A 15,022-nucleotide genomic window follows, 5' to 3' on the forward strand; every position below is an offset into this window, starting at 1 on the left:
TTCAAACAGTATTTTTGATGACATGAAATATACATGTATACGTTACATGCTTCCCAGATTTCTTAACCCACTCAAATATTTTTCCAGCCAACTCAGAGTAATCAGAATCAACATCCTTTATTATGTTATGCTATTTTGTTTTTCTGTCTCTTTTCAGGATATCAGGCCTTCAGCAGGCACTTCCCCTGTCAGTTTGTCTGAGCTTCTTCCCCCCTCTCTCCCACTCCAACATCTCTTCCTGTTGCTTCTAATCTGTATGGCTAGGAAACCAGATTACAAAACTCTTTAGAGCTAGGTTATAAACAAGGCACTAGAAAAGGCCTGGGAAATAAAGTTTGTGGCTTTAGTGCTACCTCTGTGTGTTTGAGGGAGTTTGCAGCTATTTCTTCCTTCCAGGTTTGGGGCGAATTTCCAGAGAACAGAAGGTGCCAGAAGCCTGGCCTAGGGTTAAGTGTTGTGCTACTGAATATCTGCTGGGATCAGGCCAGGCCTCAAAATCCCCTGTCCCCACACCAACTCCCTGGCTCAGACAGCTGTGAGTGACAGAAAATTGGGAAGAATAACTAAGAATAAACATGAGGCCATGCCAGACTCCTCTTTCAGAAATGAAGTGCTGACAAAGCAGGGGCCACATTGGCTTGGGAATCTGCTCTAACCTCCAACAGAGGAGCATCTCTGCATTGTTCCCAGAACTGTGAAGCGCTGAGGAAATTTAAAAGGTGATCTCTCGTGCTTAGGCAGACCAGGAAGGAAACAAAATGACATAAAAAATGCACTGATCAATTTTTAAGTCTACAATACCTTACTGTTAACTATAGGACTATGTTGAACAGCAGATCTCTGGAACTTACTCATCTTGTATTGTATAACTCTGACTTTATGCTCACTGAACAACAACCGCCATGTCCCTGTCCCTGCATTCCGATAACCACCACCCTAGTGTCTACTTCTATCCCTTTGACTATTTTAGATGCCTCAGATAAGAAGAATTAAGCAGTATTTGTCCTCCTGTGATTGATTTATTTCACTTAGCAGAATGTCTTTAGGTCCATCCACGTGTCCAAACTCACCAAATTATATATATTAATTATTTACAGTTTTTTGTATACCAATTATACCTCAATGAAGCTGGGGAAAAATGATAATCTATGGGCTCTACCTTCAAGCCAAAAAATGCACAAATCAAAAGTAAGCTAAATAAGATGAATTTTGAAGTTTCTTAACTGCAGCAATACTTAAGATTTTTAAGGTCTTTCTTAAAAATCTTGGGAGAAAAGCAACACATAATTTACAATGTATTAGCAATAGCCATCACATGTTCTATATTTGTACAATTTAGAAACCACTTTCATAGTCATTGCTTCATTTGATAAACTGCAGAGAAAGTCATCCTCCCTCCCACCCTCAGCCATCACTTGTTACTTTAAGAAGCAACCTTCGAAAATTTCTATTGTCTATAACATTATTGACAGCTAAATCCCCACTGTGTCCACATCCTCTCTAGGCAAGGACTACCACAGGGTTCTGCTGGGAGAGCTGCACCAGGCCCCAAAGGCCCAGCTATGCACAGGATATAAAAGAGGGATTGCTTAGATGCTGGGGTCCCAGCCTTCCGGGGACCTCTAACCCCAGAGATCTTGCCTCTGATAGACCATTAACACCCACACAATGTACAGCAGCCTCCTTTAGCCTGTTCTACTGTCATTTTTAGCCCAGGATAGAGGTGATAACGCAAAATCCACAGGCCATCATTTCATTATTTTGGTCAGGACATCAAACAACCAGCAGGATGATGGTAATGGAAAAGTTATTTATCTCTGAACCTTGATTTGACCATTCTTAAAATAGGTGGAGTAAAACTTGCCCCTACATAGTTTCCAGATATTGGAGATGATAAACAAAGTACTACAACAGAGTATTTTAGTTTTTAAGGTGAATTACTCTGAGGCCCTTGGAAAGATCACAGAAGTCTGAGAGATTCTAACTGGCTAAAAGTTAAATATCTTCAATCACTTAAAAATTTTACTAGGACCAGCCCCAGTGTCCTAGTGGTTAAGTTCAACATGTTCCACTTCACTGGCGTAGATTTGGTTCCCAGGTGTGGACCTATACCACTCGTCTGTCAGTGGCCAAGCTGTGGTGGCAGCTCACATATAAAAAGATGAAGATTGGCAATGGATGTTGGCTCAGGGTGAATCTTCCTCAGTGGAAAAAAAACCTTTTACTAGAAATCATACACAACATCTCAAACCAAAGATAGTGAAAAGAGGAAAAAACTTAGGATTTGATGTTGGTGAGGGGGAGGAAACCTAGTGAGGAAAGTGGCAATCAACAGCAGGGGTATGAAATAGGAAGAAGAAGACAGGAAAAAGCCAAATTGAAGAACTGAAAGTTTGTCATTGGGAAAGAAAGAGGAAATGTAAACAGCAACCGTCAAACAACATTTTCCCAACTAGAATTAAAAGATTATGTAAAGAAATTTTTTAAGAGGTTCAATCTGGAATAATTGAGAAACAATTAAGAACACATTATAAAAGACATAATACTTACATGTGTGAAATAAATTTAAATGGTAAACTCCAACAGAAGTGAATGCTGCACCTGGGTCTTAAAAATTTTCTAATCAAATGTAAGTTTGGCAGTGATTCTATAACGGGATGAGATTTATATTTAAGAACTGACCATTTGGGTGAGTCTCATCTAGATTCAAGATGATAAGATCCACACAGAGTATAGCAATAAAACCAAGGTGGGGGGGAGTCAAATACAGCTCTTCCTAGCCCCTACTTCCGTACATTTCTGTTCCTCCCACCCTTCTAAGCTAACCAGCTAATCAGCCAACCAGCCATTCTGTGGATAACTTACTTACGTCTGACTTAGGACCTACCCTTCAGAAGGGTATATATGCCAGAGGCAAGGAAGCTGAGCCGCAATTCTAGCAGATTTGCACTCCTTAGGTTGATCTACACTGACTCCAGCCACTCCTTTCCTATGGAAGACACTAAAGGCAGTAAGAGTAAATTATTTCCTTAGTTTGCTCATGCCCGACATTCAAAGGGAAAACAATAACAATGATGAAGCAAATTGTTGCAAGGGCTTGGCAACCGAAGTCACCAAGTACCACAGGATTTATATATATATACACATACACACACATATACACATATAGAGCCACACACATACATACACTCTAGTGTACTCTAGTGGTTATGGTTCAGTTAAACACTATGAGTCAGGTCAGGTGCAGCCAACCACTTTTTACCTCTCAAGTCCCTTCTGGGAATTTGGGCTTCACTTCTAGTGAGAAAGCTGGAAATGGCTCCACTGGTCACCCTTCTCCTGGAGAAGGACCACCTTAACTGTTGAGAACTCAGCTTTGGTAGGGGAGTAAGTTCCTCTCCAAATGATACTATGGACACTGGAATTCTGCTCACTCAGTCTTGCCAGAGAGTTCCCTGTAAATTAATTTATAGTGAATCAACTCTGGGGCACTAAGACCACTCCAGACATGGACAGTCTGCCCCAATCTTGCAAGATCAATTTCATAAAGAACAACTCTCACATTTTCTTATCAAACACTCCTGCAACTCCAGTCAGACCTAGAACCTGGGACTAGAGTGACAAAGGTGTTTGACCTGGGGACAATTCTTATGTTCACAAGAGTGTGACTCTTAGGACAGAAGCAGAAGGGAGAATGTGTGTTTCATGGTGAGTAATGAGGGAGAAAAAGGAAAAGGACTGTAACTGACAAACAGGTGGGTACTGCCTGTCCTGTCCCCTCTCCTTAGATAAAACAAGCACTTCTGTCAGACTGAAGAGGTGGTTTGGGGTTCACAGTACAGTGTGTTACAAAATTAGAAAATCAGCATCATTCATATATTCCCTGAGGGTAGAATGGGAAGTTAATGGTCAGTCAGTACCCAGTGAATGCAACAGAGACTGTCAATAGCCACCAAAGATACCAGGTATGCCTCTACATATCCTAGTCTCCCTTGCAGTTAGATCGGGGTGAAGCGGTTAGTTCCTCTCACTGAAATGTGTGCAGAAGTGATGTGTGTCACTTCTGGGATGAGGCAATTAGGCCATGTGGGCTCCAAGCTGTCTTTTTCTTGCCCATGGTATGCTTGGAGGTCACATGTTACAGATGGCATTGCTACAAGACAGGAGGGGGCCAATCAGTCAGCATCAAACTTTACTTATGCGAGCAACAAATAAACCAGTGTTGTTACTGCATCAGAGTCTAGCCTATCCTGACTAATATAGGAGCCAAAGCAATGGCCCATCCAGAATACCAGAGACTTTAGTGCAAGAAATTAACCTGGTCACATTTACAAATTCTATGAGGGTAATCAGATTTCACATGTTTCCCAAGACTTTCTTCAATAAAACATTGTCTCTGAGGGAGGATGGTTCTTCTTAAAACAGTAACCTCAAGTGTAAAAGCCACCTCTCCCAAGATACAAGTCTTCAAAACATCATAAAGCATCCAAAATTTGTTTAATAGCTCATGAAATCTCTTCCTAGGCACCTATCATCTCCTGAAACTTCCCATTTTACTAACATCACTGGACACAAATGCTGGCTTATAGCCTCTATAAACAGAACTTCCTCATAACTTCAGGTTCCCATAAAAACCAAACAAGAAAAAAATGAAAAATGAGACACAACTAAGGTTTTCTCTATCAAGACCATCTCAATTTCTTGTGGGCCCTGACTCAATCCAATTTAAGGTTTAGAATAGGAGGAAGAGGAACTTTACTCATTCACTGCCACTAAGATATCTGGATCTGTCTTGGTGAGCTGGCAAGGTGAGCATAAGACAGAAGGCACAATGCGTTAAAGCTTGAACCAGAAGGGCTGGCGACAACCTCAGCTTGGAACTCTCCACAAAGGAGGGAAGACTTCTTAGCTATTTTTCACTGTAACCAGCTGAAAGCCCTACCTTTCAGAGCATCTACTTATTAAGATGACAGGGACCCCATATACGACTGCTTATTGCAAATGACCCACAATATGACTTTAAAAACATTTCTTTCAAAGGCAAGTCACATTATCAGTGTAAGTTTGAGAAATTATACACATATACATATTTTTCCTGGGCCAGGACTTGATAGGAATTTTGACATATTCAACCTGTAACGAGAAGCCTGTCTCGTGGTTAGGAGCTATACAAAAACCATGGCCTGGTCCCTGTATCCAAGCTTGCCCCTTACTCCGCAGCTAGAATCTGGTTCTGTTGGGAGAAGATGGTCAGAGAAGTCCTTACTCTCTGACCCAGAAGACCTCTTCTGAGCGTTGCCCAATGCTCCTGTTATACAACATGCAAAATAAATAATCAACCTTAAAAGTCAGGCAGCCAAAGCTCTTCTCAAATAATAAGCCCTTTTATAAGCTGCTTATCACCTGCCAAAATCAGCTCCAGAAGAACACCAGGAACTCTAAATTCCATTGTTCTCATTAACTACTTTGGCCAAATAGACAAGCTTCAGTGGCTTTATTGGTTTTATAAGAGACAGAAGCCATAAAGTTTTTCATCTACCCACACCTTGTCCTTGATCTCAATAATTTAATACAGCTCCAGTCCCAACATCTCTGAGAGATCTCTTTTAAAAGTGTGAGCTAAAAAGGGTTTCAGTCTTTTCTTAGAAAACATGCCATTCTCTACTTTTCCTCTCACCTGATTGTGGGGGTGAGGAAGGGAAGAACATAAATGCCAACCTTTTCAGAAAATTCATTGGGATGGAGGGAGAAGGTAGGATAGAGGCATGTGAAACGCAGTCTTCTGTGAGGGCTTCTGGCTTAACTACAAAAGGAAAGAGGAATTTTGCGCAAGGAAAACTGTTTAAAACCATATTTGGTACACTTGGATAGGCCTGAAGACGCGTTGTTGCTGGCCCAGAATGGCTTTTGTGGGTTTCAAAATAGAGGATGGGGCCTCTTGCTAAGGAAATCTGATGGGAGAAATCTGTTATAAAACTTATTTCTGGGGCCAGCCCCATGGCCGAGTGGTTAAGTTCACGCACTCTGCTGTGGCGGCCCAGGGTTTCACTGGTTCGGATCCTGGGCACAGATATGGCACTGCTCAGCAAGCCACGTTGAGGCGGCGTCCCACATGCCACAACTAGAAGGCCCCACAACTAAAAATACACAACTATGTATTGGCAGGCTTTGGGGAGAAAAAGGAAAAATAATATCTTAAAAAAACTTATTTTTGATGAACCACAAAAGGGCTTTTGATACCCATTTGACATTATCACAGGACCCTCAACCCACAAATGAAAGCTCAAGATCTACCTCCTCCATTAAAAAAGAAAACCTCACTACCCTCCCTTCTCCCCTCACTGATCCCTCTTGTCAAATTGATCCCTTCCTCCGCTAGGCTCTATACATACTGATTTGTTCACACTTGTTTCCTTCCTGATCTTACGGGCTTTCTTAGAGCAGGGACCAAGGCTTATTCATCTCTGCATCCTTATTGTCTAGCACAGTCCCTGGAACATTGTAGGTGTTCATTAAATCTTTTAATAACAATAAGATTAATAATAATTATAGTTAACATTTGAGTGCTCAGTAGCTCTGTGTTTAACTTCTATATTTTTTCTCATTTTCCAGAGGAAGAAGCTGAGGTACTGAGAGGTTAATAAGTGGCAAAGCAATGATACAAACTAGGCAGTCAGGCTCTAGAACCTTCATTCTTAACCACTACCTGGTGTGGTATGCAGGAACCAATAAGTTAGCCGATAAAAGAGCTATACAGGGGCCAGCCCAGTGGCCAAGTGGTTAAGATCACGCATTCCGCTTCAGCATCCTGGGGTTTGCTGGTTTAGATCCTGGGCGTGGACCTACACACCACTCATCAAGCCATGCTGTGGCAGCATCCCACATAGAAGAACTAGAATGACTTACAACTAAGATATACAACTATGTACTGAGCTATGTATGGGCTTTGGGGAGAAAAAAATAATAAAAAATAAAAAGAAGGAGATTGGCAACAGATGTTAGCTCAGGGCCAGTCTTCTTCACCGAAAAAAAACCAACCAAACAAAAGGGCTATACACATATGAAACCATTAAACTCAAACTTAAATTAGTTTGATTCAGAAACCTGGCTTAATACATAAAAATGTATTAAGCACCTAGTATTCTGTGCCAAGCCCAAGGCTAAGAAGTGGTGGTACAAAGATAAAGGCATGGTCTTCATCCTCAAGGAGAAGCAGGACAAATAACAAAAGCTTACTGAGCACTTACTATGTACTGGGCACTGTTCTAAGTAGTTCACATGCATTAACTTCCTTATTCGTTACAAAAATCCCCACGAGAGCAGTACTATCGTTATTAGTAGTAGTAAATTGAGATGAGACAGATGAGAAACTGAGGCACAAGGAGGTTAAGCAACTTGTAAAAACCACTATTTGAACCCAAGCAGCCTAGCTCCAGAGCCCATGCTCTTCTCTGCTACACTCTACTGCCTCTTCTGTTTACAACGATACACAACTCTAATATAACATAGTATGTGCTAGAAGACAGAAAGAGAAGAAGTGCTATGGAAACGCAGAGAAGGAAATGATTAATTTTGCCTGAGGGGGGGCTTAAGGATGGCTCTGCAGAACACGTGACATTCGAGCTGGACCTTGAAGACCTAAGAATAAGAAAGAAATTCAAATACAAATGGTACATGGAGACCAGTAAAGCTTGTATGTGTTTTCAAAGCCATCATGAATAAAACACAAAGCTGAGAAGCAAGCCCGGCTCTACACCATCTTCCTCTGCTGAGGCCACTTCTTGCCAAGGAACAGGGAAATACTCAGTAAAACTGTGGCCTGAATTGATACATTAGTCCTCCCACTTGGTTCAAACTCTACCTGGGGTTTAGTCATCTCACAGTATCTGTAGGAATTTCTTTTCCTCTCCCTTCTGTACCACAGATAATGTTTCTGGAAGGGGACCACAGGCTCTTTAGTGTAACTGAGGCCAGATCCTCCAAGGCTGGCAAAGGAAGCTGGAATCGCCATGCGGGCGAGGGAAACAGCTAGACCTTACAGGCCCAATTTTTTCCACACCTCGAGATACTTTCTCTTTTGCTAACTGCAGAGGTTCTAAGTCATTTTCTTGAAGGGTGTTCATGGGTTTCCTTAGAGTTTGTTCCACTCAAATCTGTTGACAACTTCCCCTCCCTCAACATCTAGCTTCTCTGAAGATTACTGGCTACTATGCCAAGAAACACATGTGAATAAGGACAAGTTAACTCCAACAACCAGCGAGTACTCCTGGGGCAAACTTGTGACTTTTTCTGCCATTCTAAACACCTTCTCTTGACCCTACACACCACTCAACTTACTGCCTCGTTTCTCTGCTCTTCTTTCCAGCAAAAGTCTTCAAAAGATTTGTCTATACTCCCTGCCTACAATCTTTCTCCTCCTCTTCTCTCTTGAACCCACTCCAATGAAGATTCTGTTCACTGAAACGGCTTTTAACAAGGCCAACAGTGACCTCTATGTTGTTAATTTCATTGCTTTTTTGTTTTTTTTAAAAGAGTGACCCTGAGCTAACATCTGTTGCCAATCTTCTTTTTTTTCTTCATCTCCCCAAAGCCCCACAGTACATAGTTGTATATTCTAGTTGTAGGTCCTTCTAGTTCTGCTATGTGGGACGCCACCTCAGCATGGCTTGATGAGTGGTACTAGGTCTGCACTCAGGATCTGAACCAGCGAATCGGAGCACACGAACTTAACCACTTGGCCATGGGGCCTGCCTCTCTATGCTGCTAATTTCTATCGAGCATTCTCAACCCTCATCTTGCTTGGCCAACCAGAAGTACTTTTTACAGTTGATTATTCCCTCTTCCTTGAACAAGTGCCTTCTTCACTTGGTTTCCAGGACACCATTCTCTTCTGGTTTTCCTTCTACCCTACTGGCCACATCTCGTCATCTCCTTTGCTTATTCCTCATTGTCTCACTAACTTCTAAATGTGGGAGCGCCCCAGGGCTGGGTCCTTGGTCCCCTTCTCTTCTCTAACTACTCTCGCTCTCTTGGTGATTGTATCCATCTCATAGCTTTAAATACTATCTAGATGCCTGTGACTCAAAAGTGTTTATCTCCAGCCCTAACCACACTTATGATTGCCAGGTTCATATATCCCACGGCTTACTCAACATCTCCACTTAGATATCTAACTGGCATCTCAAATTCAACACATCCAAAATTGAACTGCTCATATACTCACAACCCTGTTCTTGCCACAGTCTTTACCATTGCAGGTAGTGGCAACTCCATCCTTCTAGCTGCTCAGGACAAAACCCTTGGCATCATCTTGAACAGAAATGCTGTGTTACACAACTCCAGAGGGCACCAGCCACATTTTATTCAATGCTATTGGTGTTATGCAACACATAACATAAGTGACCCTGTTTTCCTTGATTCCTCTTTCTCTCACGTCCCACATCTGATTTGTTAGCAAATCCAGTTGGCTTTACCTTCAAAATATATCCAAATCCAACAATTTCTCCCCGGTTCCACTGCTAACAGCCTGACCCGAGCTTGTCCCCTCATAACTTATTATCCAAAAAGGAACCAGAGTGATCCTTTTAAAATATGTCAGATCACATCACTCTCCTACTCAGAATTCCCCAATGCTTCCCACTTCACTCAGAGAAAAGGTCAAAATTCTTATAATGGCCAAGAAGATCTTGCATTGTTTTTTCTCTTTGGCATTCATCGCACGCTAATAGACTATGTATTTCATCTATTTATCTCATTCATTGTCTGTTGCCCACATATGAATATAAGCTCCAGGAGGTCAGGGACTTGGTCTGTTTTGTTCACAGATGAAGCCTCAGCATCTACAACAATACCTGACACAAAGTACACACTCAACATTTATTTGTAGATGAAATAAATGAAGTAGATTGGGAAGAGGGAAATCTTTATACATGGGCCAGCATCATACCAAAACACAATATAACAAGTAAAATGCCATTTGAGTAGCCAGCTAGTGCTGGGACCAAGCGGAATCCCAGGAGATGTTCAGTTCCTAATTCTTACTGTTTGTTTTTCCATTGCTTTGATATTTTACCTGATGTGTCCTTTCTTTTGCCTCCTGAAGAAAAAGAAATTGCCCTATATATAGTAAGGAGCTCCCCCTGGTGGAAGCAACTCTGATAGAAAAGAAAACTGTAGAACAGGCTTTAAGTTATAAAGGAGATCACTGGGGACAAAGGAAGTGACTCCAACATTTCACAGGAAAAGTCCCCAGCAGAAACAAGGGAAACTAAAGATTAGATTCAAAGTACATGGGGGAACTTAGCAACTTATTTTACTGCTGAATCTCTTTTGCATCTGACAATGAGAAAAAAAAAATAATTCATTTACAGTTGAACAACATAAGTACCTACTCTTAAGGAATTTTAAATCTGGTAGAGGATGTAAGTCAAGAATACAAATAATTACAAAGCAATGAGTATGACTGCGAATGAGTGAATTGGGGCCAAATAAGAGGAGTAAACTAAGAGCTATGACTTACCCAGGAAAGACAAGGATAACTTTGGGCTGAATAAATCCAGGAAGACAACTTGGAGGGGGTGGTTCTTGAACTGAGCCTTGAAAGACAGACAAAATTTTAATAAGAGAATATTCCAGGTAAAGACCTAAATGTAGGGAAGGGCACATCACGTGGAACCCCAAGTCGGCCAATGGTGCTCTGTAAAGGTCACAATTTGGTTAACAACACAATTCAAACCCCTTCTGGAAAAGGGCAGAGACAGATTCTCAAGAGAAAAGTCCTTGGCAAAGGTAAAACAGGAGGGAACCAAAAAAAGCCCCTTTCCTTATTTTCCCTTGGATGAGAGGAACACTACTAAAAACTATGAGGGGAAAAAGATACAATACAAACTCCATGATAAATAGACCAGCTTACATACTAGAGGATTCTGAATCCACAATATCTAACGAAAACACTGATAGGTATGCAGGGTCTATTCTATTCTGTATTTTATCTGAAGGTAATGCCCAGTGAACCTCCTTTTCAAATGAGGATGTTCTCCCTTTCATTCCCTCTTGTGCACCGTCCTTCCCTTGGAGATGCCAAAATGCATCCTGAATTCATCTATCCCTCTCCATGTCCACCACCACCCTCCTAGTCTGAGCCACCATCATCTCTCACCTGGTCTAGTGCAACTTTAGTATCCATTGATGATTCTTGTACCCATTGATGATTCTTAGTATCTAGTACAATTTTAGTATCCACTGATGATGATTCTTGCCTGAAACAGTTGTTACTGTGGTGCTTGCCAAATGATAAGTTTCCATTTCCATTATTCTTTCTACATTTATTAATTGGAATGCTACTGTAAACAAGTGCTTTCCCTTCTCCCTCATTTAATTATTTATTGATTCAGTTATTTATTTATATTAGTATGGACTCATAGATCCTTATTTTACTCTATGGGTTATAATCCATTACTATCATTATTTTGTTGCTTAAATTGTCCCAGATTTTGTCATTGGGAACGCCTTCAAATTGACTCCTGTATCCTTTTGACACGTCCCCATTATTCCATGAGCACTTTCTTACTTTCTGGTAGAAGACATTCCAACCTCATCCCCTGCCCCACCCCTGGAATCAGCCATTTCTCCAAGGGGTCCTGGTCCCTTTTACTTGGAGAATGATATTTTAAAAACCAAGATCTGAGTGCTAGGTGTATTCATTGGTATTGGGGTGTCATTGCTTCTAGGCTTTCTCAGCAGACAGAGCTAGAAAATATATGTATATACACAAACAACAACATCTTCTTCTGTATGTGTGTGTGTGTGTCTGAGGTTGTGGGGTGGTGTGTGTGTGTGTGTGCGCACGCGCACATATAAAACGATGCATTCACACTGATATCTCTGCTCCCCACTGGTCTTCTGTCTTTCCTTACATGTAATTCTTCCTCTGACAGAGAAAAATCTCATTCTCATCATTCATGATATATTTACTTATTTGCTTGATACTAGTGCATAGATTCAGAATTGCTAGGCCATACCCCCATGGAAAACAAACCTACTAACTAGAGAATAGTATTTTTGTATACTTTTCGGGGGGTTTGGTTTTTTCGTCTTTCAGCCTTAGAACAGTAGTTCCCAAAGTGTGGTCCTGGACCAGCAGCATCAGCCTGGGAACTTGTTAGAAATCCACATTCTTGAGCCCCACCCTAGACCTATTGCATCAGAAATTCTGGGGGTGGGGAGCAGCAACTGAAGTTCTAACAAGCCGTCCAGGTGACCCTGATGCATACTGAAGTTTGAGAACCACTATGCTAGATTACATAGTCAAAATACTCTTTTCCAAAGTTACTTAGCACATCAGTCTGCTCGGGTTGACATAACTCAATATCACAGATGGGTAGCTTAAACAATAGAAATTTATTTCTCACAGTTCTGGAAGCTAGAAGTCCAAGATCAAGGTGTCACCCAGTTTGGTTTCTCCCAAAGCCTCTCTCCTTGGCTTGTAGATGGCCACCTTCCTCCTGTGTCCTCATGCAACCTTTTTTCTGTGCACATCTATCCCTGCTATCCCTTCCTTTTCTTATAAGGACACCAGTCCTACTGGATGAGGGCCCCACCCTTCTGACCTCACTTAACCTTAATTACCTCCTTAAAGGCCCTTTGGCCAAATACAGTCACATCGGGGGGTTAGGGCTTCAACATATGAATTTTGAGGGGACACAATTCAGTCCATAACACTTAGGTTAGTTATTTTCTCCTACCCCTTCAATGTGGTTGTTATTCATTTGTAATACAGTTAAGTTCCTTTGTTTCTGTTTGTATTCCCTCTCATCCATAATGAATTTAAATTTTTTAGTATATGAAACATTAACATGGTTCTAAACATCAGAACTATATACAAAATATAAACTCAGAAAAGTGTCACTTTTCCATCCCTTCTATTCCATTCCCATTCCCCCCCCCCTTTCTACCCTGTTTCTAGCCACTCCTGTAAGTTACTAATCTCATTAGTTTTGGGTTTATCTTTCCACACAGGGGGTACTGGTTTTCTATGGCTCCTGTAACAAATTACCACAAACTTAGTGGCTTAAAACGCCACAGACGTGTATTACAATTCTGAAAGTCAGAAGCCCAAAATGGGTATCACGGGCTAAAGTCAAGGTGTCAGCATGGCTGTGTTCCTTCTGAGGGCTTTCAGGGAGAATCTGTGCCTTTATCTTTTCAAGCTTCTAAGGGCTGCCTACATTCCTTGGCCAATGGTCCCTTCTTCCACCTTCTAGCCAGCAGCACAGCATCTTCAAAACTCTATGACCCCTGCTTCCATTATCACATCTCCTTCCTCTGACTTTCTCTTCTGCCTTTTTCTTATAAGGACCCTTGTAATTATATCGGACCCACCAGGATAATCTCCTCATGTCACAATCCTTAACTTAATCACATTTGCAAAGTCCTTTTTGTCATATAAAGTAACATATTCACAGGTTCTGGAGAGTAGTATATGGATGTCCTGGGGGGGGGGGGGGGTCGTTTTTCTGTCTACCACACAGAGACTTTTTTAAATTTGTTTTTAAAACACAGTGTGATAGATATCATTCTTAAAATTGTTAAATGGCTTCTCCCTACTCTTAGAATGAGCCCAACCTCTTCACCCTTCTAGCCTTCTTTGCCTCCTTCCATTCCTTGAACACACTAAATCCTTTCTGGCTTCAGGGCCTTTGCACTTACTCTTCCTTCTGTCTACAATATTCTTTCCCCAGCTCCTCTCATGGCTGGCTCATTCTTCCAGTCTCATCTCAAATGTCACCTCTTTAAAGAAGCTATCCCTGATCACCAGATATGTAACAGCCTGTCTCAATTACTGTCATTTAGCCTATTTATTTTCTTTATCATTGATCACAGTCTGAAGCATATTTTTATGTATCAGTTTACCTGTTTTTTGACCCATCTTTCCCACTAGAATGTAATCTCCATGAGGGTGGAGACTGTGTATATTCTGCTGTACCCCTAATATCTATCATAGTATCAGGCACACAGTAGGCACTCAATAAGTGTTCATGAAACACATGAATGCTGCTCCAGTCCCGGTGGGCAAGGAGGATAAGTGTGTTACTGGTCTAAATAGGGTAAACAAAACAACCCCACGGTACTTCAGGGGCTGCTGATGCAGACTGTCACAATTCCCAATGCAATCCAAACAATTTCCTATATGCAATTCACTCATTCACTCAGCAAGTCTTTACTAAATAGCTAATATGCACTCATTTAATCATCACAACCACCTTACGAGGGAGCTATTATTGTTATTATCCCCATTTTACCAACAAGAAAACTGAGGTTCAGAGAAGTAGCGTGGCCAAAGATACACAGCTGGTAAGCTACTACATGCTAGCTAGACTCAGGGCCTATACCAGAGAACAAGTGAACACGGTCCTTGCCCTCATTAGTAGTGAGTCAGAGAATGAATCCACGCTTACAGGGCATTGTGCCAAGTGTTATGATAGAAGTCTGCTAAGGGTGGTATGGGCATACTGGTAAAGGGCAGTGAAATCAGGGTGAGGAGTGAGGAGGTTTCTGGGAGGAGGAGGCACTTGAACTAAGTTTGAAGCATAAGTAGATCTTAGCTAGATGATTAGAACACCAACTAGCTAGCTATTAATAGGGCGCATGCTATCATTTACCTTGATGAATTTTCTGTTTTTCTAGGGTCTGGCCTTCACCTCAGCTTTGCAGGATAAGAAATCCAATCTTGTAAGTAACCGAGTCATCCGGAATTCGGAATACTGACAGCTGCTAATAAAGCTCAGGAGAGAATGCAGTTTATAAATCAGAATGTTCATTTAACTGTAGAGTGGGCATTCCCTCCCCACAGGTGTGCCTCCTGAGACAGTTTTGTGGTGGGCCTAGAACAAGGATCCACAAACTTTTTATTTAGAGGGCCAAATAGTAAGTATTTTGGGGTTTGTGGGTAATATATGGCCTCTGTCACAACTACTCAACTCTGCCGCTGTTGGGCAAAAGCAGTGATAGACAATACATAAAG

General features: G+C 41.5%; 1 long non-coding RNA gene across 4 annotated transcripts in view; it reads right to left on the reverse strand.

Annotated features, from left to right (window-relative positions):
- Nucleotides 1–15,022, reverse strand: part of LOC124245344 (uncharacterized) — a 33,312-nt gene that overhangs the window by 14,094 nt on the left and 4,196 nt on the right. For 2 of the 4 annotated variants that reach the window (XR_006890268.1, XR_006890266.1), the window contains 2 exons: nucleotides 14,661–14,781; nucleotides 10,520–10,595 (listed from right to left, as the gene is read on the reverse strand). This is a non-coding gene — a long non-coding RNA (uncharacterized LOC124245344). The remainder of the gene's footprint in view (nucleotides 1–10,519; nucleotides 10,596–14,660; nucleotides 14,782–15,022) is intronic. The other 2 variants (XR_006890265.1, XR_006890267.1) reach the window with 1 other exon arrangement.

This window comes from Equus quagga, chromosome 10 (assembly GCF_021613505.1).
Source record: "Equus quagga isolate Etosha38 chromosome 10, UCLA_HA_Equagga_1.0, whole genome shotgun sequence".
In the NCBI taxonomy this organism is placed as follows: domain Eukaryota; kingdom Metazoa; phylum Chordata; class Mammalia; order Perissodactyla; family Equidae; genus Equus; species Equus quagga.